At 39.6% G+C, this 27,440-nt stretch overlaps 1 protein-coding gene and 1 long non-coding RNA gene across 3 annotated transcripts in view; both read right to left on the bottom strand.

The window, feature by feature from the left end:
• The window catches only part of DPYD (dihydropyrimidine dehydrogenase), a 366,543-nt gene extending 354,090 nt beyond the window's left edge, over positions 1–12,453 (bottom strand). The window contains exon 1 of one of the 2 annotated variants that reach the window (XM_069022646.1): positions 12,345–12,453. The gene's annotated coding sequence lies outside the window, so the exon portion shown is untranslated. The remainder of the gene's footprint in view (positions 1–12,344) is intronic. The other variant, XM_069022644.1, reaches the window with a different exon arrangement.
• Positions 12,454–14,252: 1,799 nt separating this feature from the next.
• Positions 14,253–27,440, bottom strand: part of LOC138114182 (uncharacterized) — a 41,673-nt gene continuing 28,485 nt past the window's right edge. Inside the window, exons 2-3 of the long non-coding RNA XR_011152511.1 lie at positions 17,461–17,587; positions 14,253–16,858 (exon numbers count right to left, since the gene is read on the bottom strand). This is a non-coding gene — a long non-coding RNA (uncharacterized lncRNA). The remainder of the gene's footprint in view (positions 16,859–17,460; positions 17,588–27,440) is intronic.

The following is a 27,440-nucleotide window of genomic DNA, read 5'->3' as shown; positions in this document are numbered from 1 at the left end:
AACTGCGCGGGGAGAGCCAAGCGTCAGCCTGGCTGTGTTCATCCACTCATGATAATGCCATAGGAGCAGCCTGCACGCCACGGCTGCAGCCAGCCTTGCTGCGCCTGGGACCACTCTCCTGCCCAGCAAAGAGGGGTGGACCCTTCCCAGCACTACTGGCCTGGGCTGTCTCTGAACCTTCACCCCCTCCCCACAGGGACAGCGAGCCTTCCCACCCCTTTAGGAGACTCCCTTCGCAGAAGCCATCCAGCGGGTGGGAGTAATGCTCGAAGGCCAGGTCACTGCCTACCAAACATTGCAAGTGTTTAACACTAGAAATACAATATTTACGGTATCATGTAAATAAACATTTCCACTGCAACAGGCCTAAAAAGAAAGCATTTGGAGAAGCAATAACAACACCAAAACCAAACAAACCAACCAGCCAACCAAACACTAACACCTGTTTCTAGAGAGCACTTTCATTTAGCCACATCTATTATTACTCAAAATATGAGCACTTTTATCACCATTTTACAAGGATAGAGGAGTTTAAAACTAATCTTTGATTTTTTCCAGTGTGCATGCCAGGCAAGTTCTTGGGTTCTTCCTCCCCTTCTCAAAACATACCCCAGACCTGCTCTTCAAAATTCTCTTTACAGCACTCATTTTATCCAGTTAGCTTTTATTCTCCCCTCTTTAATACAGCATTTAGAGGGGGAAAAAATAAAAAAGGCTTCCCACTCCTATTTACAAAATGCCTGGAAAATTGTAAGTAGCTTCTGGACATTGGTGACCCTTTGGATGCAGTAGAGAATTGCTTTGCCTTTTCCTTTCACATCTCCAGAGATAATGCCTCTCACAGAATAGCATGGAAATTTTTCTTTACCTTGTAATTATTTTATTTCTTTCCATCTCTGTAAAGGAGCACTTTAGAGATGCCCAGTGGAGGGATTTTTTTTTTTTTTTCCTTGTAAGATGTGAAGAAATAAGGTTGAGGTCTTTTGTGTCTCAAGTGAGAGCTATATTTTCTCAAGTCTCTGCTTCAGCACTATTGCATAACAATTCTTGCTGATTACAATCGCCCATGTAAAGCAGCTGAAGTGTTGGCAGGAAAATCAGAAGCAGGATCTCCTTCATTGCTAGTACTTACCTCTAACAAATCCAAGAATCTTTGGTTCATTTCACTTATACTGACATTGCTGAGCAGCTCCGTGGTCTGATGCTAGCTGGGGAGTTTTCTGGTTGTGTTTGCTACTGGCCTACAGCACTATATTGACTATGCAAGTACATTAGGTGTAATACATTTTTACAAGGAATATTTTCATGTACATGAAATAATAAACTGCTTTGTGACCAGCCTCTTACAGTTTGTCTCCATTTGTTCTAAACGAGCACTTACATAGAAGAGACCAGCACTGAACTGTCCATTACACACATCTTCTGTCTTGTTCTGCAAGTTGTAAACCCTTGGTTACCCCCATGTAGTGAACCTGACACCTGTAGGATTTTTGACCAGTGAAACTAATAAACAGTGACACCTTTAGATTTCATGGAAGTAGAAATTTTTCCTACAAAAGCAGCAAGACTTATTCTGTCAATACATACAGGTGAGAGAAAGGGATTCGGAGACCTAACCATACCCTGCTTTAACTCACAGCTCCTTTGGTCCCCTGTTTCTGCTGAGAATCAACTTGCTGTCTTTATACCATGGCAGTCAGCCAGTCTGTGTCAGCCTGCTGCTGTTTGCCAGTTTTCCCCAGGCCTTCTGTAGATCACTCATCTGAACTTTGGATTCTCAGCTGTGGCAGATAGTGCTTTTATCAGCACTAAGCATGTTTACAGCTGAACTTTGTTTCAGGAATAAGTGGACAAAAACAAGGAGACACACAAAACATGCATCAGAATACAAGTATTTCATCTTTTCTAAAGTAGAAGTTATAAGAAATTTTAATAAGAGGTGTTACACAGCCTGGATATAGTTTGGGCTTTTTTCATGAAATGCTAAGCCTCTGATTTTAATTTGTTTCTCCCCCTAGCAGGATTTTTAAAGCAGTAGAAACAGAGCAGTGATACTAAAGACCTAACTCACTTCTGACATGAAATGCTGTTGAGGTTTGGTTGAGTTATAGGCTTTTGAAAAATTGCCATTAACCTTTTGTTCCTTGTGCTCGTCAGGTAAAATTTGCTCACATGCCAAAGAAATAATTGCATGTGAACTTTCTCCAAAAAGCTCCAGGCACTCACTGCTACCAGAGCAGCTACAGCCTTGTGCTGGGAATGGCTGCCTCACTGGGAGGGCAAAGGAGGGCAGGGCAACATACGGTGAGAAAAGCTATGTCCCTCAATTTCAAATGGTTCCAGGAACACAACCTGCAATCTAAACCAAAGGATTCCTCCTCCAGCCATTGCAGTAGTTAATCTCCAAGTTTAAAGGGCAAACTGTAAACTCTGAAAGTTCAGCATTCAAATTCTGGCAGTGATGTATTAGGGAGCCTAGAGGTCTCAGTGTACTGATAGGTGGTACAAGCAGCTCCCCACTTTTTCTTCAAAAAGAACTGATTCACATCAGTTCAAGTGCTAGAGAGACAGACATTCCAGACTTAAATTTGCTGTGTAGTTGTACCTTGAACCCAGTGGGCACTCTTTTATCCCACGCTGGTCTTATTCCAGGATCAGGTTCCTCATTCATTGCATGTGATGAAGAGTGATGGTTACAGTCTCACAGCTAGCATCTCTCAACATCTGAATGCCGAATTTAGCTGTCCAGATTGCTCATTACACCTAAGCAGGTTCACCTGTCAAATTCATGGGATTTGGGAAAGCCTGACTTGAACCCAAGTTGCTCTTTTACCTTCTTTCTACCTAACAATGACAGTGCAGAGATTTATATTTCAGTTATTTACTGCTTCAACCCTCTTAGTTTGGCTCAACAAAATTCAAAGTAAAGGTGGTATATCCAGTATGCACAGGGTCCAAGAGAAATGGGATTAGGAAGAAAATGCCATGAAGAATACAAGCTGCTTCTGGAGGCTCATAACAGCTTCTCAGATTTATTTTGATTTTTTTCTCTTACACTATGAGTCATAGCAGCAGTGGTGGTGACTTTTACAGGACAAGGTAAATCACTGTTAAAGTTGAAAGTAGTGCTGCTGATTCCAGTACCAGGTTCATCAGCATAAGGACATTTGTGTTGCATGTCTTCACTGTACTGGTGTCAAGGAGGAAACAAGTGTATACACATGAAGAAGTTGAAGTATGAGAGGAGAGGTTTTACTGTACTCTTTCTGAAAGGTGCATAAGTGAAGAGTCATAGAGTAACTATGCCACCGTTTTCCTCGCTCATCCTAATCCAATACAGGAGGACTTGAATTCAAGACTTAATTTAGGGAAGCTTGCTCTGACTACCTCTCCCAAATAACAGCATTGATGTTGCAGTATATAATTACAACTTCGTGCATTTCTTCACCAATTTAAGGGAAATGCTCAACTTAAAACATTCACAGTAGTGAAGACGTGCACTGCTTTTCTAATCTGCTTGTTTACAAATGGATTTACTCTTCAGTTCTCTTCAGAGGGAGCAGCTACACAGGATAACCCAGGGTATGGCACAGTGCAGGAGTACCAATGCTTTTTAGGTGTGAGGTACACACAATTATAAATTCTCTTAGGAGGAAGCTCTGACCATTAGTCAGACATAGCCTTTGGGCATGGAACTGTAAAGCACAAATAGATGAATAAGTAACAAAATGGCCACCATGTGGGCCCAAATGCATTTAAAACTACAAATGAGCTGTTCTTTAGTGAGTCCACTAATTTATTCCAGCCATCTGTATCAGTGTAAACAAAAGCTTGTCGCCTAAAGTGCTTAATAATTTTTAAGATGTAGCAAGGACCACAAGTTTCAACATGATCATCTTGGGGGAAAAAAATTACGAAAAATGAGCTCACACATTTTCACACCACAAACATCTTTTGATAACCACTATCATGAAATTCAAAGAAATACTAAAAAGTAAAACTTGTTCCTGGCATGGCATATTTTTTCCAATTTAAATTCCACCAAATGTTTCATTAGGATATTTTAGGGGATGGAAAAATCTGGCTATTTTTCCCCCTCCAGTCTCCAGTGATGACATCTGTAGACAAATTCTATATTTATTGCTAAGACTGAGAATTGCTAAATTGACGTCCTGGGTTTGTACTGCTCTGAGAATCTTTTCTCTGTATATGTCCCAATTTATTTTCAGAGTCTTAATATGCTTCTCATATTGCTGGACCTTAGCTAAGTGAATAGTCAAGAAATCTGAGTGTTTATAAGTTAAAAAGTGTACACATTTAGCATGATTGGATACAAGCAATTACAGATCTCAGATTAAGATGGGATTTTGGAGCACTGAGCATGAGGGCAAGAAGGCTGTAAGTACCTTATAGGAAGAGTATGTTAGACTTAATTTTAGAGGTTCTGAACAGACACTCAGTTACATCAGACAAAATTATCATTTCTGGAAAAAATCAAAATCCATTATAATATGTGAAATTTTGAAATCACTTAGTTGCCTCTGAGACATCTCATAATTGTTGTGGTGGAAGGGGTGTCACATTCATCTTTCAGCTCCAGGTGTTAGAAGCAAAGAGTGCTGCTTTCCAGACATCACACCTCAGGGTGAGAAGAGAGAAAAGTAAGTTCTGTTTTGAAGGAACAGATCATTTGCATTGAGGCCCAATACAAGGTTCTATTTGCATCTTCTACATTCCCTGTGGCAGCCAGCTTCTGGCAAGGGTGAGGTCTGCCCTTTGAATGAGACCTGGTTTGGAGCTATTTCACTGTGCAGCACTGGAGTAGAGAAAATGATACTGAGCTCATGCAAGAGTCCTGTAGATGTCAGCTGGCTGGATGCAGTGATGCCTGACCTTCCAGTCCTCCCTCCCCTGGACAGAGAAGCCTTCCAAGTCTCCAAAAAGTCAGACTGCCAAGCTATTATAGAATGGGTTTACTACATACTTCTGGCAACAGCAAGTATTTCTTCATTCAAGCAAATGTTAGAGATCATGAGTTACTGCTTAGCTTATAACCATGCAAAATTAACTACTTCTGTGCTTGCAGTTCCTAAAGGAAGCATGCAATGAGATCAGAGGATGATCAACCTCCAAAACAGACAGACACCACCAATATATTCACTAAACTATTGGCATGAATTCATCCCTCCAACTATGGCATCAGCAGGAGAATTATTTATTTTAAGAGATTATGTAGTTTTGTTGCTTTCCAGAGATACTAATGTGGTACAAACCAGCCTCTTGAATTATTTACAAAATACTACTAGCTTTAAACTATTGGGTTCCATAGTTGCACCATAACTCCCATAACTCGTTTCAACTTTGATAGCTTTCCAAATGCCTCATAAAACAAACATTTGACAGACAAAATGGTGACTGTTTCCTTTTTTAAATTACTATTTTTTAAAGAAAAACTGCCACCAGGTTAACATTCTTGAAACAAACTGCATTTGGATCATTCTAAATTTGGTAGTTCAAAAAGGAACAAACAGATTTGTTTTTCTAAGAGAAATACAGTAGCTGATGGTAATACAATGTCCGTATAAATAATTGCAATTAGTCCTTTGTCTCTGCACTACATCCTTTCCTCTCATGGCTGAAATCCCAGCTGTGGGCAAATGACTGGGGACCCTGAGGACAGGTAATTGGGGGTACAGTTAGAGGAAACTCAGGACTTACATTAGCATCTTAACAGGAGTTATAACAGTACAGAAATGATTGGCTAAATTACACTTGCTGCTCCCTGGACGGAAAGTGGTTGGCATGACTTGAAGCCTATTCCATGATGATTCCCCATCACCTGCTAAGAGAGATGGAATGGAACATGGAGCAGAGTGGAGACACCGTGGCCAGGCTCAGGGGAAGTCCTTTCAGGGAGAGGGAGCTCGATGGTGCTTTTCAGCTGATAAACTGCATAGCACCTGTCAACCAGGGGAGACAGGGGAAGATGTCCCACTGCTGAACCAGTGACTGGGGCAAAATCCCTCTCCTTAGATGAACTTGCATCATTAAAGCCTAATAAAAATATTAATGCACCCCTCTATGCCAAAGTTCCCCTCCTCCGAGGTGCAACAACCCGTCACTGGATGTGCGTTCTGTATTCTCTTTGACTGTATCTTTGAAAGGAAAGCGAGGTAGTTTTACACCAATCAGTAACAAAGGCATGTATGACTAGAGTCACTCAAGCTCCACCTACATACAAAGAAATGGTATAAAAGTAAGTCGGGAATGTGGGAAAGGTTAGGGAAGACTCCACCACAACTGCTGGGATCAGTCAACAAGCTGAACCAGTCTTCTCCCTCATAGAAGTGCCTATTGGGTAAGAATCATACTCTGTGAATGCTGAACATTTTATTCCTCCAAGTATATTTTTGCAGTCAGACAGTATCACTGACACCCTTCTAACCTTAACCTGTCACAGTTTTATATTAAGAGTGTTATTCTGTAAACTGTTAGTGTGAATCCTTTGTGGACACTGGCAGGTGCTGGCAGCAGGTAACATACTCAAATGAAGGGAAAGACCTGCTGAGGGGTCTCCCTTTCACTGTTGGTGTTTCCCTAAGTCAGTGGTGCCACTCTCCTATCCAGCAGGACTGCTCAGTGAAGGATCCCCCAAACAGGATGCTGACAGACTGATAAGGCACAAGGGTCTCAGCTTTCCTGGGGCACTGACAGACAAATTAAACATTAAGAATCTAGTAAATCTCCCCACACTGAGGCTTGAGGAAGTCTCCCCTTTTCACACGACACCAGCCTTACTTGGTAATGCCCATTGACCAACAGCAGCAGTTTTAGGCTAGGTTAGTACCTTTAAAACACCTCCAACTATGCCCTGTGACCAAACAAAAGAATCTGCCAGTCATTGCGGAATCTATTATTAAAGCACTAATGAGAGCACTACAAAAGAAAAACCAGAAAGCCATAGCAAATAATAGGAGCTGTATGCTAGTCTCATCATAAATCAGCTTTGGTAGGCAGGTTTACCAGAGAAGTCTTAGTTTTTACAGAAGAAGCAAAACAAGAATAAAGAGATAGTACATGCTTGCTTAGAAATAATGATTTACAAGTTACATTAGTTGTTTAGCTGTGTTGAAACACATATTAGTTCTCTATTCTTTGACATCTTCCCATTTAGTTACTATAATACACAAAAATTAACATTTTCTTTTTTCATGTTAACTTCAATGCATACTGGATTGCCATTAAAACAGCAAACCTTTCCTCCCTCCACCAGTGTTGTATGTAAACATTAACAGGACTCTGCACATTTTTAACCCTACTCTTCATATGCCTGCAAGTTGCTTCCTACAGAGTTCCTTTTACATGGAAAAGATTCATTTTCGCTGTCCTGTAACTTCAGCAGTTGTGGCCATACACACAGTGAAAATGTATTGCTCCTACTGCAAGATTTGAACAGAGTTAAAAGACTATATTGAGAATCATTTTCAAATAGAGGCTATTGTCTTATACAGGTCTTCACAGTGCTCAGTGCAACAAACCTCAACTATAGCTTGAATTTTATAGTAGTGTTTAACAGCCATCAACACTAACAGACACAGGTAATTAACTTGAATGCTTTAAGCCAAGCAATGAAATATAGCTGAAGAAAAATATTCTATATTGCTTTACATTTCATAAAAATTTCCTGTAAAGTAACATAGTACTTGGGCTGAAAATTAAATAGAAGCCCTCAAAGCCCTAACCAGCACATCTTTTGCTCTCTACCTTCCAGCAAACAGGACAAAAGAAACAAACACTTATCCAGGTTTTCCATGGGACAATTCAAGAAAATATCTTCCCAACCTTGCTGTATAGATGACTTCTACTCAGGACCTATACACTGCACAGAAGAAAGGAAATTTCTACTTAAAATCTCAGATGTAGCTGTAGCCCCCCAGCTGCTGGTGTGAGATAATGTATAAAGACTATCCACAATCTCAGCTGTTGACTGGGGAACTGATGCTCAAATAATATAAATGACTTGTGGTACATCCCTGTGTCCTTGCTGAACTACTAGGCTGATGGCAAGCCAGTCATCTGTCTTCAACTGCTTTGAACAAGTTCCTGAAGCTATTTCTGAACCAGTGAAATAGGCTAACTTTACAATCAGCAACAGTTATTGCCTTCTTAGCAAGGTCAAAGTGAATAGGAGAAATTAATTCCTACCCAAGGTCCCTGCAAAATATGGGCAAGACGTTAATTCACTGCCATCCTAGCCTAAGGTAGCAATTGTCAATAGGACGAACAGTCTGCATCATCATTTTCTCTCTAATTTAATCAAGGTCATATTAGATCACTACATCAAATCAAGCAGAATCAATTTGATAAAAAAAAAAATCTGAGCTAAACCAGATTCCTTTTGGAAATGAACCCTTTATAACAAACATTATCCATCAATGTAGGGCATCTTATCTCCACTGAAAATTACTACTGCTATAGAATACATACCATGATTTTAAAAAAATATCTTCCCCCACCAAATAAAACAAGATTACATTGTCTAGTCTCATGCCTAAATTTGTGTTTGTTTGTGGTTTTTTTACTGTGTATTCCATATAAGTCTCGTGCTGCAAAACAACAATTTTCACAGAAACTGAAAGATATGTTTGACAAAAAAAGTACTGTATTATGCTGGGTGTCATTTACCTCACACTAATTTAGTTTTTAACAAGAGAAAAAATAAACAAATCATGGTGCTGTGGAACTGCCCACTTCTTACACAAGTGAACAAAAGGTTTTATGTTCTTTTGCCTTTTTTTCCCTTTTGGCTGATTCCTTTTGTTGGGGTTTTGTTTGTGTTTTTTAAGATTATGTCCAGTAGAGCTCTTTCCCAAAAATTCAAACCAGTTATCACTTTAATTGCAGTACATACATATCCAAGATTTTACTCTAACTGCATAATAATCTATTGCTATGGCAACTTTTGGCTATGCTGCATTCCACCTTCCTGCAGAATGCTTAGGTGGACTACTGCAACAACAACCAGCTAGGAAAGTGTCATCTCCACCTGCCTGGGCCACAGATATAGTCCTTTTAGCCCACACAGCAAATTCCTGCTTCAAGCATTCCAAAAATTTGAAAGACCTCTCCCATATGCCTCATAACACCTACATCAGTGGCTTCTATAGCCAAAACATTTTTTTTTCAAGCTTGTCAAATACTGACAATGAGATCATATACATATGCATACTTGTAATTTCACACTTCTTGCAGGGAGAACCTATATCACTGTCACTGGATATTTGTTATAAGCCTGAAAGGAACAGAATATCATAGGATTTAAAAGGCCTATATTTTTTAAATTTTTTTCCTCAATCACAGAAGAAATTAATCATAATCCTATAAACAAAGGTATTGTAAATACCAAAGTCAATACAGGCTGACAATTAAGACTGACTGAGGAGCTCCCACATACAGAGCCAGAGCTGCAGTTGAACCCCATTGTAACAGCCTGGCTGGCCCATCTGCTTGGTGTACGCTTGTTTGTTACTCTCCCATCATAGCCTCAAACTGCCAGCTCTGAGTTTGGGTTGTGTGCTTTGCAAGTGCATCCCAGCCATTTACAGATAAGCTCCCCCCACCCCCATTAAAGCCATGGTAACACAATTTTCCTTGGATCTGATTTTGCACTGCCTGAGTACTGTGACACCAAGCAAATACTACTCTCTCCAGATGTAGCTGTGATCTTGTGAAGGACCAGCCTTGGCATCAGCAGGATGAATTTGAAAGGATGCAGACTATGGCAGAGACATACCTGCCTTTGTTTCTTCCAGTAAGAATTTTTCTCCTTTTAAGTCTATTCCTCCATCTCATACTAGTTGCACAGAATGAAATGAAGAGAAGTAGGCTAGAAACATTTCTGACTAAGTGTAACCTCAAAGTATTTTGGAATAGGAAGAATACACTTGGGACTTACATGCCCAAAGTATACAGGGTATAGATCCATGAATTTTGGTAAGCTGTATTGTAGGGTTTATTTTTCCTTTTAAAGTTGAAGTAAAGCCCTCAACAAAGCCAAAAATGCATAGAATCCCTTTGGTCAGAACACATTTGGTTGGAGGAAAACACAGTTTGCCATTTAGAGTTGCAATAACCTAATTTATTTTTTAATAAAAAAAATAGGACTCTTTTCCATGGATTGTGACTTTTAATTTCAAAATCAATTATGGGGGGTTTTTTATCTATCAACTATAAGATGTTGTATCTTAGCACCAAGATATTGTAATGAAACACTACTTTAAGATTTAAAAATCTTTATATCACTGAATTTGTAATTTCCTTTTGCCCATGATTGAAGGGACTTTAGTTTTTTTCAAAGCATATCTACTACAGCAGAAAGTCTGTCTAGGTGTTTGATGATAATTAGCAAGAAAATTAGCCTGCTAGAAACGTTATTCATCGAAATACCATTGAGTCCTAGGAAGATTGCAAACCTCTGTTGGAAAGTTTCTCAGAGGCAGGCTACTTGGTTGCATCAGGTTTAAATCACATGAAGCATTGATTAAAGTATTTCTCGATTAACTATTGCCAACTTAAAAGGTAAACCAGACCTTTCATGTCCAATTTTAAGGGAACATCTAGGTCCAGATCCTCAACTCTGTTAGGGCTGTTTTTCTACTCCACAGCAGCCTAGAGGCTGCCAGCTAAGCTAATGGTTGCTATTCTACCATACCAAATATAAAGAGTAAAGAAAAGTACTCAAAATATGAGTCTGTTTGGGCCAAGCTTTAGTACATAACACCTCAATTCCTACTTGAATAAATGAGCATCTGAAATTTCTAAAATACAGATAACACTTCTGTTATCAATATACACATCACAGTAGTGTTTGGGGGTCTTTTATTCCTAACTTTTTTGAAGTGCCGCAGACATACCCCTGGGGCTGCATGTGACTCTTTGGTCTAAGCTTTTGCACTTAATACACTTTTCCCCTGTTTTGTTATCCCCTCCCCTTCTCTCCATTCTACCACCTGTTCTTCATCCTCTTTTCTCACTTGCCCATGTTCCATGTAGAACTTTTGCTTTTAACTCTGTCATAGCATCAGGAGCCTTTTGTTTTCTTATTCCTTTGTGATGAACAGTTTGTCTTTGAATAGAAACTCAATCTAGTTTTTGTTAATTTTCAAGCAGAGTATGGCTGCTTTTTGCAGTATTTATTTTAGTAAATAATAGACCTGCAGGACACAAAGCTGACTTTTACACCAAAGCAAATCTTAGTATGTTAAAGAGAACAATCACCGTCTGTCTGATTGATCTGGAGTCTTAAGGGATGGACTACATCTGCTGTAAGTTAGAATTATTCTCCTGCTTGGAGAAAAGCCAAAGGACTGGGAAATTAAAAAAAAAAAAAAAAAAAGAAAGAAAGAAAGTCATAACTCATAACCAAGCACCATTCTGATAAAAATGCTTTGGACATAATAAAATTATTCAAACACAATGTAAGATACACATGGGTTCTTTACACCCCACTTATTTCAGGTATTTTTCTGATTTCCAGGTAAACATGGAAAAAAGAAATATGTTAGTAGTGGGAAATGTTTTTTCTTTCCCGACTTCTGTGGGTGACCATTAGAAGTATTTCTTCCCTATCAAGTTACTCTAATCCATGTTACATTTCACCTCCCATTAGCTTGACTGCAGCATCAGGGCCTGAATTCATGTAGTATAACATGGTATTAACTTCTTTTGCTGTATAGGGAACTACAATAATATGTGCTAAACTGTTGCTAAAAGCATATAAATTTGAGCATCTGTAGGACTTTCTTCCTTATGATTAGCATGCCTTGACGTGTTTTTTTTATTACACGTTTGAGAAAGAGTAAACTAGTCTTTTCTTTAGTAAAAAGGGTAATGAAAAAAGCTAAATTGCTTAGGATGTGAAGGCAAGCATGCAGCATTTCAGAAGTCTGCCTGTCTCTGACAAACTCAGTGGAAATCAATTATATTTCAGAATTTGACCCAATATTGGTACGCAAAACCAAGGAAATAAAGCCAAAAGGCAGATTCATCAAAGGGACTTTCATATACAAATCATAATCTTTATCAGTTAAAAAGGAAAAAAACTGTGACAACAGGAATAGGCATGAAAGGATAATGCTTGGTAGCAGAGCTGGTGACTTTTTTCCTAGTTCCTCAAAAGATGTAACAGTGTAAATACTAGTGAAGTGAGAGGGGGGAACATTTTTTTCTCTGACCTCTATGTTATATGCACCATAGAAAAACCATTACTACACTCTAACCAAAGGTATGAGGAAAGATGAAAAAAATTGAAATCACAAACTCTTTAAATCAATTGCAAAACATACCTCAAGAATAAAGTTCTCTAAAGCAGTAAGATTTCAGCAGAACCTAAAGAACTGATTAAAGAGATCCTCTCCTCACACTGGAAAAAGCCTTTCATCCAACAAGGACCTGTTCGTGCTCACCTTGAGCTTTATAAGCTTTTTGCACCTGCTAGGCACTAATTGATTTCATTGAGAGCAGGTGATCTAAATTAGCAAATTTAGCTCCAATTCATGACTAAATATGGAAATACCTAACAGAGGAAGTGACTGTTTTATTTTTGCTGTAATCTCCCCCTACCCTGGGGCACAGTAGATGGAAAGGGGAGCTTCAGCTTTTGTTTTTTGGGTTTTATTTTGTAATATGAGAGTCATACAGGAGGGTAAGAGCGTTGTGCTTTCCCCTTACAGTCTGCCTTTTGCTCGAAGGGGCCTTGCTCCAGAGCTTGCATGCAGTGAATGTACAATACAGCAGCTCCACATTCCTGACTCACCACCTCCAAAGTGAATGTAGGTGGCATTTGGATAGATCCATGTGATTGTGTGAACCAGGTGAATGCTGAACAGCTGCTTTTTGTGCGTTATTCCCAAACTCTGCCCACAGAACCCAGTGGGACAATGTGGATCACAGCATTCCTCTATGGTTATACACAGACATAGCACCCATTGATTCTTCCTGCATCTTCTTATGATCTTCATACTCATGACTCTTCAAATTACATGATAGAATGGGATCTGCTCTAATCTGCTTCCTCTTTTATGTCTGTGTTTCTGCTCTAAAAACAGTATTTGAGAGCCTCTCTTTGCCTTCTTAATAACATAATAAAGAAAACTTAAGTGTGAAATGTTTTTAAGAACAGTAAGAAGACTATTTTATTTCATAGAATCATAACATCTATTATTTTACCAATTGCTTCTTCTAATCTTGTAGATTTGGCTATAGGTGCACTTGTGTAACCTCTACACCAGAAACATCTACGTTTTTACCCTAGTTGCCTTCATTGTGTAATAAAAATATGTGATCACTCAAAATTCGTTGTGTATCTAAATGGCCTTATAAATGCTGGTTTTAGGAAGGAGTTTCCCATGATATGTCTTATACAGTTGTTTTCAAGTCCATGGGATACCAGAACCTCTCTGCCTCACCTTCCATCTTCCTGCTCTTCAAAGGATTGCCATGTGCTGGGCAACTGAGAAGGTATCGATAAATAATTATGAATGCCCTTCTGTGCCAGCATTTTTCTGTTTTTCATTTTTTTTATTTAAAGAATATTACAGATGCACTGTCAAAGAATGACACCGTTCATCTCGTATTTTTGGAATAAACAGCAAATGTGACTTAAGGCTTTCTGATAAATTCTATAAAATGGATTTCTTGAGCAGAATCATGTGTTACCTATGGGTATTTCCCCATGAAAGTAGAGACTAAAATTCTGATTAGATATGGATATTATCTTTTCCGATATTTCTATCAGTGCACTGATTTGGCAAATATTTAGACCCAAAGGTCAGGGCTGTTCATAGGTCACATTGATTTGAAAGTTGAATGTCTGCCCAAGATTAAACACAAAGACCAATGCTTTCCTAAATCAATTTATTTAAGTCTGTATGTAAGTGGTCTGTTGAATCAGAGCCTAAAGTCAGCAACATATCAGGAAAGATAATGAGTTTGGGCCAAATATGTTATTAACAGCCAAAACATACAGTGAGACAAGGAACAGAATTATTACTTGGATTTGAACTGAGATCCCTAAATGTATAAGTTAGCCAGATCTTTAACTTTCATTAACTTTCATTTCTTTTGAAGCTCTTAGCTTAAATCTAAATGGTGAGACAGGTTACATTTACCTGTACATGCTGGAGTGGCCCTTCCTTGTCTTCTGCCCTGCATCTGGATCTGCTTCCCGGAGAAGTCACAATATTAGCAGGAACGACAGTGCCTGCTTGAGTTTATCTTGCTAGGATGGTACAGAAGATACACCTAAACTCCAGAGCTGGGAAGGGCTCTGGACCCCACAAGCTCAGGGTTGAAATCTTTTGTATTCTGCAGTGTCTTCAAACAGAAGTTTATTTTGAGTTTCTGTATAAAGCAAGTAGAAAGTCATCCTAACAAACACAGAAGATTATGAATCTGGCAGAGCACAATGTAGATCAAAATGGTTTTAATCATTACCCCCTGTTTTAATTACTACTTGACACATTATCTCTATTGTCCTTCTACAAGTCTGTCTTTTGAATGAAATATTAAAGGCGAGTTACAGCTGAAAATATATGCAGTCTAGAAAGAAAATGGCTTTGAACTATTTGAAATGATTTATTGTCCACATTTCTTTATGAATATTTATTTGCCATAGTGAAAGCAATTCAATAAAGAGAAAACATGAGGACCAGTTAACTGAACATTTGCATACTCTAACAGTTAAAAAAAGGGAAAGAAAAATAGTATGCTGCATTAGAATGGTGTTAATGTTTGGTTTCCTGTTTCATTAATATGCAAGATTCAGATCCTGATGAGGAGATATATAAATAGCCTACAAATAAGTGTCCCCAGCCTTTATATATTCCCATTCAGAAGGAAATAAACATGTTTGTAGAGGGATTTTCCAAGGCCAGGGTGGAGTCTATCATTTTGTCTCCATACTGCTTCAGGTAGCTGGCTGTAAATCTTGCTTTTTGCAACAATTGTATGTAATCAAAGTCCTCACCTTGTCAGGACCAGAGGTCACTCATTCCCTGGCACTCCTCAGAGGAGCAGCAGGCATACCTGGCTATCAAAAGGAGACACAAGCACACTGATTATTTTAGTGATTACGCATGGCTATGTGCACCAAGACCAAGACCACACACACAGCAGTGATGCTTCTTCCCTTTGATCCTCAGTGGAGGAACAGAGTTTTTCATTGTATGCACTCTCATTTCTCCCTGCTTGAATTAATTTCATCGACCAAAAAGCACTATGTGTTAGACTTGGAATGAACTTTGTTCCTTAGAGCTTCTTAGTGATATTCTGATACCCAGTCACAGATGGGGCCTTGACAGATTTTGTACTGATTTTCGTGATTCCTTTTCTCTTCTTTTTTTTTTTTTTTTTTTTTTTTTTTGAAGCAGGATTGTTGCTGCTTGAGAATTCACATGCAAATGGAGATGTTCACTGGCACTGTTTCACAAGGCAGCTTGGTTGGTTGGTTTTTAGAGCTGATAAACTGAATATTATATCAAAGAGTACTTGGAAAAGGATGATCTTAATATATAACAGTTCTTGAGAAGGATGGTTACAGTAGTAAAACAGACTTTGGACAAATACATAATTCTCTATGCATCAATATTCTTCTGAGCAAGAATGATAATAATAGTATTTATTTACAGTAATAATTAGCATTATTATCTACCTGAAGGCTAGCAATGAGGCTTAATCATTAATATTTTCAAATTATTTCACAATCCTTAACTAGAATTTGCCCTGAGAGTACTAAATATAATCATTTTCTCGGTATGCCAATTTCATTTTTCTTTGGGAAAAACACACTTAATGTGTTGTTCTCTTTACATTTTTCTACATAAAACATTTTAAAATTCTAGTCGCTAAGCTTTACTAGAAGTTAATAACAGAAAAAATTGACATTATTGCATTTATTGCTTTTTCTTCCTCTTTTGTCATAGTATTTTATCCCCACATAGATATCATGATATCGTTATCGTCTGGGAGCTTGTTACTGCTTGTACAAATACAGATGTGGAGACCTACACTTGCTGTTTATTTCCTTGTCTGAATTTGGAGTTGACAATGTAAACACACATTGGTTCTCTGAAGTCAGAGATCTCTTGATGTACCACTTTAAATATATTGTGTGTACCAGAGAGTTTCTTTAAGTTGCATACTGTTAGATGCTACCCCATAGTACATGCCTGGATATATTTGTAGGTATCTCAAATTTTTTTTTTTTTTTTTCTTCTGCAGTTTACTAAGTTCTGCATTTATTGGCAAATGTGTATCAGTTACTCACAACTGAAGATAACAACTAAAGGAAATGGATCTGGGTGTCTGTTGGATAGCTAGACTCCAATGGCTGAAATCTACATCTACCAACATAAAAGCCACAGGATATGACACTGGTATCTTGTGGTTCCAATCAGCCTCCTGGTATTATAGCAGTACTTTTATTTAACTGTGTTTCTACTGAGTTCAGCGTGCTCAGCCACGCTGGCTGTTTTACATAGCATCTGCATTGTATATTGTGGTAATTGAAAACTCAATACAGCCTGGAGGCACTAGCACAACAGGACAGGAGAGGGCTGGGGCATAACTCAGAAGAATAAGGCAGGCAGGCAGGAGCAAGCAGGGACGAGCCAGCCCCAACACGTCTCCAGCAGCAGTCGAGCTGGGTCAGGCATCCGGCAGCTGGAGGTCCCGTGGCGTATGGCAGCTCTGAGAGCAGCAAACACCCAGTGCAGGGCGTGGGATGAGCGGATGTCCCTCCATCTGCCATCGTGGGGCTGTCATCTGGAAGCACAGACAGTAGGCAGAGTCCAAGGCTCACCTGGAAAATTACATGGACAGATCAAAACCAGATTCATGGCCATGCACGTCACTGACAGCTCCCATCCTGCACATGCCCAGCCCTTCCCAGGGTGGTTCCTGTTCCTAAAATGTCATCTAGGCATTAACAGAGAATAGGTCAGATATTTTTTATAGTGTTTCAGAAGTGTGACATATATCAACAAATGTCACTTGCTATATGAATGCTCATAATTAGAATCAAGACAAATTACGTAAATTAAATGACTGGAGTAAACCACAGCATTTCTTCCTATTAGCCTATGTAGAAAGAAAAAAATGCCTTGAGTGTAAAAAGGAGAAAAGAAATAATGAAAAAACAAATTGTGGCATGAAGAAGATAAATATTTCTTGCCTGTCCTCTTGGCTCTGTCTATGAAGATTTTGTCCAACAACCTCAGCCAAAACTATTTAGTGAGTGATTTGTGTGTCTGGCTGATGGAAGGTCCAGTTGTCTCAGGGGCAGCCTTGCAGGGTTTCCAGGAAGCAGACAAGTAGGTCTCAGCAGTGGGAGTCACGAGCTTTTCATGTCAGTAGCACACCTCAGTTGATGGGATGGTTTGAAGGAGTTAGATGTGGCCCTACCTTGTAGCAGCACCCCCAGAAAGTTGCTGATGTTAGATTGTCTCCACAGACTGAAGATCTACAGCTTTCCATGAGTCATTTGGCGAGGAAGGAAGGTGGACTAGTCCAGGAAACTTAGGCTGTAGGGCTGTAAAATTGAGAGAGGTTGAAACATTCCACCCATTGGGGTTCTCCCTTGAAAGTATATTTGTATGAGAGATTAAACCACCCAGTATGTCTTTACAAACACATTTAAAAGCACCCTGAGGAGCAGATCACACCAGTTCCTGCCCTCCCTGGTGTTCTGGCTTTGCTCTCCACTCTGCTCCAATTTGTCAGCCAGAACAGTTCAAGCTCCCGGCCTCCTGCTCAAAGCTGGGGAAATGCTGTGCCGAGCTCCTGCAGGACACCCCACACCATGTCACAGGGCTTCACCACCATGGGCTCTGTGCCACCTCTTATCCCCAAGCTCTGCCCTCCAAATGCCAGTGGCCTCTGAGGCACAGGTACAGTGGGTAGGAGCGGGAATCTGGGTATGTGTTCATGTTTTCATCTCCAAACTTTCTGCTTGGAGAGAAGCCTTTTAGGGCTCTGTTCGGTCTCTGCATTAGGGGTGTGATCATGTATATTTCCTGCTCAAGGCACAGTGTTAATTAATCATTATTTCTAAAGTTCTTTTAAATTCTCAGACAGTGGCATCCATTATTTTCCTCTGACTCTTCTCTTACCTTTTTCTTCTTCTATTTAGTATAAGGAGTCATCAGTGGTGAACTGATTATAAGAAACTAATTTACATCATCAGTTCAGTAGTAGGACACACTTCTTAAATCATCTAAGAGAAATACTTTTAATTAAGCAAATGTCCTACTCAATTCACTGTGGACAATCCCATCATAATGGATATTATTTCTGCATGCTAAATCTTAATCTTCATCAATACTGAATGCACAAGGCAAAACCATTATAAAAAAAAAAAAGTAGGCTTACTCTAATATTGCCATTTTGAAGCTGCCAGCTTTTATATTCATTAATATGATGACAACAGACTCCTGGCTAACAAATTTTACTACAGATCAGAATTTTTATCAGATATGTATATGAGATCAAATCTATGCTAGCCTATTATTTGCAGTTTTTATTAAAAAGTTAAATTGGGATTATTATAAACTCTCTTCAGGTTCCTTAATAAAAGAAAATTAAAGTTAAAATCTAATGAGATTTCCTGGAAGCATTTTAAAAGGCTGCAACAGCAGTAAAGTCAGCAGGCACCACACAGTGAATGAAAGTATTTACCGACCAGAAGATGAATGCCTCTTCACCCAGAGTCTGACGGGTTTACTTTATATGGATTTTGAGAGACAGAGAGAGAAGGAGAAAGCAAGAAAAACTCCAAGTCAGTGCTCTCCTAATCTAAGACATCATATTGCTTCCTGATCAAAGCTTTCAAATTCTGGTGTAAACTGACTTCTTGCTCTTGTGACCAAAATCTCCTCTCTTTTCCCCCCTCCCTCCATCTGTTCAGGCTTGGGTTTGGAAGTCCCAACTGCAAAGGAAGAAAGCCTGATCCCTATTGCTTCAGCTGTGGAGTTGAAACCCATTAATATTTCTCTGGCATGTACCCTGACCCTGGTGCCCTTGAACATGCTCAAAAAAACATAGGGTATTCCTGAGCCTTTGTCCCTGAGAGGATTAACAGGGTTGCCCTGGAGCCAGCCTGAAGGTGCTTTAATAGGTAATAGGGGTGGGCTTCACAGCCAACTTCAAGTTTTGCCTCAGGCTGCCCCTGCTCAGCAACACAGATGCAGCCATTGGAATTAGGGGATAAAGCATGGCTCTGTGTGCGAGTTAGAGCGTGAATCCTCAGAATCTGGTGCAGGGTATCTCCAAACATATCCTTCCCCCACCAGGACAGGCATCGCAATTGAGGGTACAGGGACTGGAGACCTGTGCTGCTTCTGCCATTGACTACTTCTCTGACCTAGAGAGTTGGTTATATAAGCTGTCTCTCCCTCTTTATTTTTCTTTCCTCTCTGGCCTCTCTTATGGCTTATAAATTGTCTGAAGGAGAGACTGCAGCACTCTCTGTGGTTTTGCTGTGCTTAGCACAAGTAGGTCCTGTGGCTATATCATGGTAAAAGTAAATAAATAGATAATAATGGTAACAGCAGTTATCTTTTTGTGTGTGAACAATAGGTTCCTAATGGAGAAGCCTCTTCTCTAACTTTTTTTATCTGCAAGTAAAGGTCTCTCTTTCCTCACTCAGCTGGAGAAGATACTGCTTTTGTAAATCAGACAAAACTTATGTAAAGTGGAACACATCTTTGATTATGCTGAATACTATCCTGTCTGTAATTTACCCTTGCTGCTGCGAAGGACACAACATGGTTAAGCTAAGAAATGATAGACTGAACATTATGTGTCAGGATGGTAAAAGATTTTTCCTATCTAAATAGGAAACAATCATCAAAAAACAGCGAAAATATACAAGAAAGTGTTTGAACATATTATAAACAAGCCACCTCTCTGTTGCCTTATATTGATTTTGCTTTCCTTGCTCAGATTCCTGCAGATACTTCTCCTGTAGCCTACACTATTTATTTTTTAAAAACTACAAACTGTAATGATTTTTTAATGATGTGAGTATCCTTCCTCTATAAGTTTATATATACTGTTACCTGCTCAGTCTGTCACCTCTTCTGTGTTTCCCTGGGTGAGTCCAGATCCTCCCAGTGACATTTCTCAAATTGTAGATCTGTGCAGTGCATTTTCCCGGAGCTGTTAAAAGCATTGCTACTTTACTTAATGACAGTGTTTAGCAGTAGCAGCTATCACTCACTATTTGGTACACACCAGGTTCTCTGCACAGGGGCAGAGGGGTCATTATCCCAATTTTACAGACCAGAGAAACTAGGTGTTGCGTTTGGCAGCAATTAGCCCAGAACATGCTGCAGAACGGGAAAAGGACAAAACACAACTTCAGCTCACATTTTATTCTTTAGGGCGTTGCTGCTTTTGTTTCCTCTAATATTCCCAGTTGTGCTGTGCCCTCCCAACAGCATTTCAGAGAATGATCACAGTAGAGCCAAGTGCTTGAGCAATAACACATTCAGATACTGCAGCAAACAATGCGAGTAACTTTCCTAATTTTTGACTTTGCCATGTATGGTGTTTAGTAACTTCTACCATGTCTCTGATGATTTCTGGGTCTGCTGCCAATAACATGATACATTCCTAGCCAAATTAGCATGTGATATTTTGTGCTCATACTCCAGTGGTAAGGTCTGTTTGTTGTCTCCATATAGATGTATTTTTGACAGGAAGAGCAATTCTATAAGCCCAGGATGAAAAGCCCATCAATTGAATTGGTACCACATTACCATGGCAACAATATAATGCTAATGAAATTGTGACTGTTGAACCTATTTTATGGAACTCTACAAAATGGGCTTCATAAAAGGAGAAATCTTGTTGATTAGTAAATGTTTTAAAGCATGATGAAAACCTGAGAACCACATGTGCTGTGACATACTAACCATGTTATCGTTGTCATTTAAGATAATACATTGCTCTTTGTATGAGCAATAATGCTCTCAAAAAACAAAATTATATGAGAAAATCTGTGTTTCTCCAGGTTTTAACTGCACCACAGAAAGACTGGCTCACCTCTCTGCCCTAGTTCACTGAATCAGTTGGCATAGGTGTGTATTGAGTCATGCAGTTTTTGTTGCTTATTTAATCTCTCTCAGAATCTATAAAATTTACTGCTACTGCAGCTGTGATAAACACCTTTCTGTAAGACAAATGTGGCTTAGTTTATATAAAATTATTCCACAAAAAACATATCCTTTTAGATTGAACCCTACACGGAGAAGGTGTGATAGTAGGAATGCACTCTTCACTTCCCACCTCCCTTCTTCTTGCCCATTTGGCAGCTTCCTGCCATATAGACTCCCAGCACAGAGGAGAGAGCCACCCCCCAGAGGGACAGCTCTCATCCCTCGGCACAGCAGTTCTTGCTGAAAGCAGGGTTTGATATTATGCCTGCTTTTAAACAAAAAAATGCTGAGCACTGGAATTTCCCAGTCAGTCATGTCTCTGGACAGGCTTCTGGAGAGCTGCCTCACCTCTAAGTGTCTGGGGCTTCTGCATCCTACAACAGGATTTAATTTTTAGATAGATAATAGATAGATAATAGGTAATATTCCTCTTTGTTCTCACCTTGGAAATAACAGTGTGTCTCACCCTATGGAGTCCATCTCCTAATTTGCCAGGTAAATCAGAACAGAAAAGCAGGTGTGCCAGCAAGCACTGAGCTCAGTGAGGCAAGGGGGCTATGAACATGCATTTACTGTGTTGTGTTGTCTAGGTATTTAGTAGAGACAACTGGGGGGAACACTGCTCATTTTAGTGAAGTCCTGATCTACATGGCACAGAAGTCAGCAGAACTCTTCACATTAGATTTAATGGGCTTTAAATCAGGGCTTTAAAGGGCTGTTTCTGAAAGCTCCATGTTTGATCCTATTTGGAAAAGGGAGCCCTGTCTAGCATTTCATTATTTCCATGGTTTTTGGGAAAGCAACACACTGAATTTCTGAGTTGATAGAAATATAATGTAATGTAATTTCACTTAATATATATTTTGCATTGGCTGACAGTTTTATTAAGCAGAAGCAATAATCATCATTATTCAGTGTAATAACCATCTCATTAGAAATGGTCTAATTTTCCCTAATTTTAATTTACCTCTCAGACTAAGCTGTTCTAAAATTACTGAGGTGCCTACAGTTCAGTTTCATAAGACTTCAGCAGAAACATAAGTCTTCAGAAAGCAACTACTGACTTACTGCTGCTAAAATAGTGGTATGCCAGACCTGAGAGAAAAGGAAGTACAGAAAAATTCAGATTAGGGAATTGCTATATCACTTTTTATTTCCTTACTGTCTTGGAAGTAGCACATCCATTTTGCACAATGATAAATTGTATGGTTGCCTTCAAGCCCTGCATACACTACCCTTTAATAAAGGACCTGGCTAGGGATCACACCAGAGACTCCTGGTAAGGGGGAGCTGACAAGCAGAAATATTTCTTGGAGAGACAGAGAAGGAGATGAAGACACTGATCAAGTTTCATTAGCATCCATTGAAAATAGGATGTAAACTGTGACATCCCGGCAGATTATATATGTCAGGCAAGCAGATGTGAGCAGAAAAATGTAGATGCTAAACCTTACCTAATAGGCTTACTCTGTGGATTATTCTCAATGAGCAAGGCTATATTAAGTGTTGCCCTGTATGTAGCTATAGTTAATATACAGGATATAAGAAACATGCATTCATAAGTGAATCTGGGGACATTCCCAGCTGTGCTGAAGTTAATGCTCTTTGATATACCTTGGAGCATCCTAAAAGCACTTTGAGTGTCATATACTTCTACAGTTATCATAAAAAGCATTATGGCATTTATATAGCTTTAGTTCCAAAATTTCAAAGGGCACTCTGTTTTCTCTAAAAATGTGCTCAAAAAAATTCTACACTTAAACAGCACTTGTGCATGCAAACTGCTATAGCAGCTCAGCTCCTTGATTTGGTTGTGCCAGTTCTGAAAACACATTTGATCAAAAGCATTTTGTTGCAATCATAGAGGTAAGTAACCTCATATGAACAAGGAAGCACTTTTCAGGTTATATTATAAAATAGACAAATTGTCTAAAGGTTTTGTTTATCATCAGATGTTATTCTGTATATTTCCGAGTCATAAAAAATAACTTTTTTGGTTTGCTGCGGGTTTTTTAATGTTCTCCTAAAACAACACAGAAAAGGCAGTCTCTTCCATGGAAGTGCTCTACTTATAAAATCTCTTCTCTTTGAAATGCTGAGCCTTTTCCAGCTGTAGTATTCTTTGCTCAGCTATAAGAACACAAAGTACAGCAGTGAAAAGCATTACTCTATTATCCCAAGATAATTTGATCGTCTGTAAATGTCTTTTCCTGCCTGTGGTTCCAGACATTATGCTCTCATTTGAAGTAATGATTTGCAGTTATTTATACAATTCAAGTTAGCCCACACTGGTTTCACCCTGAACATTTACCTGCATGGTACAAACATGGCTTATTTGTAGTTGTACAAGCTAGATTAGATGGGTGATTTTTGCAAGCCACACTCAATCAGCAGTGCAATGGGTGCCTACTGTAGACAGCCAGCTCCTGCAGGAAGTGGTGCAGTGACTCACAGGCGGCTGTCTCCTGCCCACATCAGTGTTATCACAACCATACATCAGCATGAGTCTGCTGGACATGTTGAATTTTAAGTTCTGACATAAAACCATAGCTCTGATCTGATGTGGTCAGTAAATACAGCAGGCCACTTTCCAGAAGTACTTACCCTGCTTTTTTTTTTTGGCCTCTGTGTGGGATGTGAAAACTCACCTTAAATTCCTCTTGCATTTCTGGAGTTTATCATACCATTCCCCCCAAAGCTGTAAACAAAGTGGTCCAGTGCTAACTGAATAGTTGTTTCACCTCTGATGTTAACCTTTCAGGGTTATACCATTTTTTTGTAGAATTTGTAATGTTAGTGAGTGTGGACACAAGGATTTGGTTTTGCATGGGCCCAGAGTTCACCTCCCTTACTCTCACTTGGGAGCCTGTGTTGAGATTAGATTTACATGAGACGATAGTAATTTACTCCTGGCTCATAGCTGATCAGCAATGGATGGAGCACTCTGTGGTGCTGCCAAAAAGAAAGTCTCATTTCAATCCCTGGTGAGCCTCCTCTGTGAGCCCGGGGTGAATTCAGAGGAGCCATGCACTGGTGACATCCATTGAGCTGCCTGCTCTTGTGGGCGTGAAAATGCTCAGCAACACAAAAGACATAAAATATGATTTCCACTGTCTTTTTCCACTATCATACATTCCTGAGTATCACCCTGATTCATATTCAATACTGGGGAAAATATTAATGTCAAGGGAGTGAATTGCAGAAGGATGCAGTCCTGACTTGGGGTGGTCAGCAGCCAGGCCAGGAACTTCCACCTCTGCCTTCCTGCTTCTCTTATCCTCAGTTGGAGTGGCTCCCAGAGTTGTGTCTGAAAGTGTGTGTGAAAGTTACAGTTCAAATAAAACAAGGGGGGACAGTAAACAGTCAGAAATTATTGTGTTTCTCCTCTCATTTGTTCATGGTATCTTGGATACTGTTGTGACAATTCAGCAAGTTTCTTTAAAATAAGATTTTAAAAAACCCAAACAAATATTTGGAATACTACTTCTATTTTGCCAAAAATCTTTGAAGTCTTTTGAGAGAAAAATTAATATAAACTTGTCTTTCCAGGACACAGAATCATTTAAGAACAGCAGCACTTTAAAAAGTGCAAGAATCCCAGTTTACCATCCTGATGTTGGTTTATGATAACATTTATGACATTAATATAATGGATTATGACCTTTCTTGGCTTGTCTGACTGACAGTTATTCATATATAACACAGTACTTATCACCTTGGTCCTTCCATAATAATAATCCCTTCAATTTTCTGAGCTGTGTCATCAAAACATGTACTCATAAGTGTTGATCTCATCTGTGGGAGAGTAGCACTAGGAGCTCCTTTTGAGCTTTATGTCACCTAAAATCTAGAGCGAAATTGAAGACCAGTTGCAGAAAAATACCCTGTCTCTAACTTTATCACACAGTCTGCATAATGGCCCTTATGATTTTAAATGATTTACTGAGTCCTGTCAAAATGCTGTGCCTTTCTGTGGTGGAAGGTATTGAAGTTCAGAAATGCCATTATTCTGTACAAGTGGAGCGATCTTGAGGAAATACACAATAGATGGTGTGCTACAATTACTTACCTTGACCTTCCTTTTTTTTTTTTTTGCTCTTTAATCTCCTCAGGATAGACAGAATAAAATATATTTTCTTCAATATTTAGGGTGAAACTTTGCTGTGCAATTTGTACTTGCTTTCCTCGTGCCCATTTTTACTAAACAGGGTGTCAAGGTATTTCTTTTTTAGATTAGCAGTTTCACATGAATCCTATGTAAAAGGTGGACGAGGAAAGTGAAAATTTTGTATGTTTCCAAGGACTGATCACTTAGCAAATTCTAATGATGTTTGGGTGGATAAGGGGTCGCTCAGAAGTCCTGGATTAGACACCAAGGTCTGTCACAGTCCTGCTCTGTAACTGTGTTCCTCCCCTGTTTGCACTGAGCCTTCCAGTCTGCTCAGGGGGCACCAAGGCGTTCCCTACCAACCTCTGAGCATGGGAGTCAGGCTGGGGCTGTTGCTGTGGCAAGCAAAAGATGTTCATGCTGCAGGATCAGGTCTGCTACAGCAAGCTGATGGTTCAACTCTATCCAAACAAACCTGGGAATTGCGTGAAACACCCCACACCAGCAAAGCAGGAGTGGAAGCAGGAGCTTCCCGTGCATGGAGATGACACCTGCCTCTCCCTGAACATGGCAGGCTGTGAGTACAGCCACAACAGCATGCGGTCTTTACATAGTACCAGCTGTTCTCATGCATGTAAGGATCCTTCAAACAATGAATGTTAAAAAGAAACATTATGTCTTTAAGCTAGCTGAACAATTCCATATGGCTTAGAGCCACACAGAGACAGGACATTCCCATTCACAATGGGGCTCTGCTTCCACAGACACACAGGCCTGCCTCTCCCAGGGGTGCTGAGGCTCTCCAGCCCTCACTGTTTCCCTGGGGCTGTGCACCACTATCATTCTGGCACAAACATCCCATCTACAGGAATGTCAAGTTCAAGCGAGGACAAGCCTATAGCACAGCAAGGCAGCCCTGGCACACACCTGTGACTATACTGATACCTCTGTCTTCTCCCCGGTATTTTGTCAAGAATGTGGCGTGCTAACTTTTTTTGTTTCTAATTATTTTTTTTAAATAAACCAGCACTGTGACAGGGTAGCTGCATGCAAGGTAGGAGTAATGCTGTTCTATGGGCAGAACAGAGGTGCTCTGGTGCTCAGCTGTCACCTTCTGAAGCTGCCTTCAACATTCTGAGTGAAAACAGTTCGTCAGCGACAGATCCTGGGCTGCCCTTTCAGGCTGGGTCCATTTCTATCCCTGGGCCTGGTGATTAGTTTTATTCAGCTGAGAGACAAATACTTGGGCATTTGTCACTGTTTCTTTGAAAAATGTGTGCATGTTTTCTTGGGCTATCAAATGGGACATATGGGAGCTGGATTCCGTCTTTCATTAGATCTTGGAAATTGTGTCCTCCTGAGACAATTAATTATCATGATGTTCTTGGCTGCTAATGTTTGATTTCAGATTTCAGTGGCAACAGACTTGGCAACACAGATTTTGTGAGGATGGTCTAATGGTTGATGTTATTACCCATGGCCTCTACACAGTTTTCTTCAACCCCTCAGCTTTTGCAGAGTTCCCTTAGGCACGCAGACAAGTCCTGTGGTTTCTGTCCATGTCTTAGATCTCTCTTTGAAAATTAAATATAATAGCATTTTCCTGTTTCACAGGACAGGTGCAGTACAGATTGTACCTCAGCAGAGGCCAGGCAGCACTGCTGCAATCCTCTGCCACCCCAGCTCCATGATGGAGAAGTTGTTCTGCAAAGCTTTTCTGAGATCCTTCCACAGTTTAAGGCAAAATCATTCACAGTAGAAATTTGTCAAATGAACATATTTCTATTTGTTTACTTTCAGTTTGCCCACTGCAGATACCTGCAGGCTGTACACACCTTTATCTTTGGAAAAAGGCTACGTGAGCTATTTGATGTAGGCTCATGTGTGAGGTATAGCCCCTCAGCCGGTGTCTTCCACATGTGATCATTTCCAAACTACACCTTTCCAAAATCAATGTGATAGACAGCAAAACCACACACTTCTAACCTATGAATACAATCCAGAGATGTAATCTAGACTGTTTGCTTTGCTTTTATTACCTCAATTATATTCATAATCTTATATAAGAATTCATGGCTAGAAAACAGTGTTAGTTACAACTCCAAAAAAATGTTACG

The sequence above is a fragment of the Aphelocoma coerulescens genome, chromosome 8 (assembly GCF_041296385.1).
Source record: "Aphelocoma coerulescens isolate FSJ_1873_10779 chromosome 8, UR_Acoe_1.0, whole genome shotgun sequence".
NCBI classification, from domain to species: Eukaryota; Metazoa; Chordata; class Aves; order Passeriformes; family Corvidae; genus Aphelocoma; species Aphelocoma coerulescens.
Note: the sequence above shows the minus strand (reverse complement) of the source record. Positions and strands in the feature narration are given on the sequence as shown.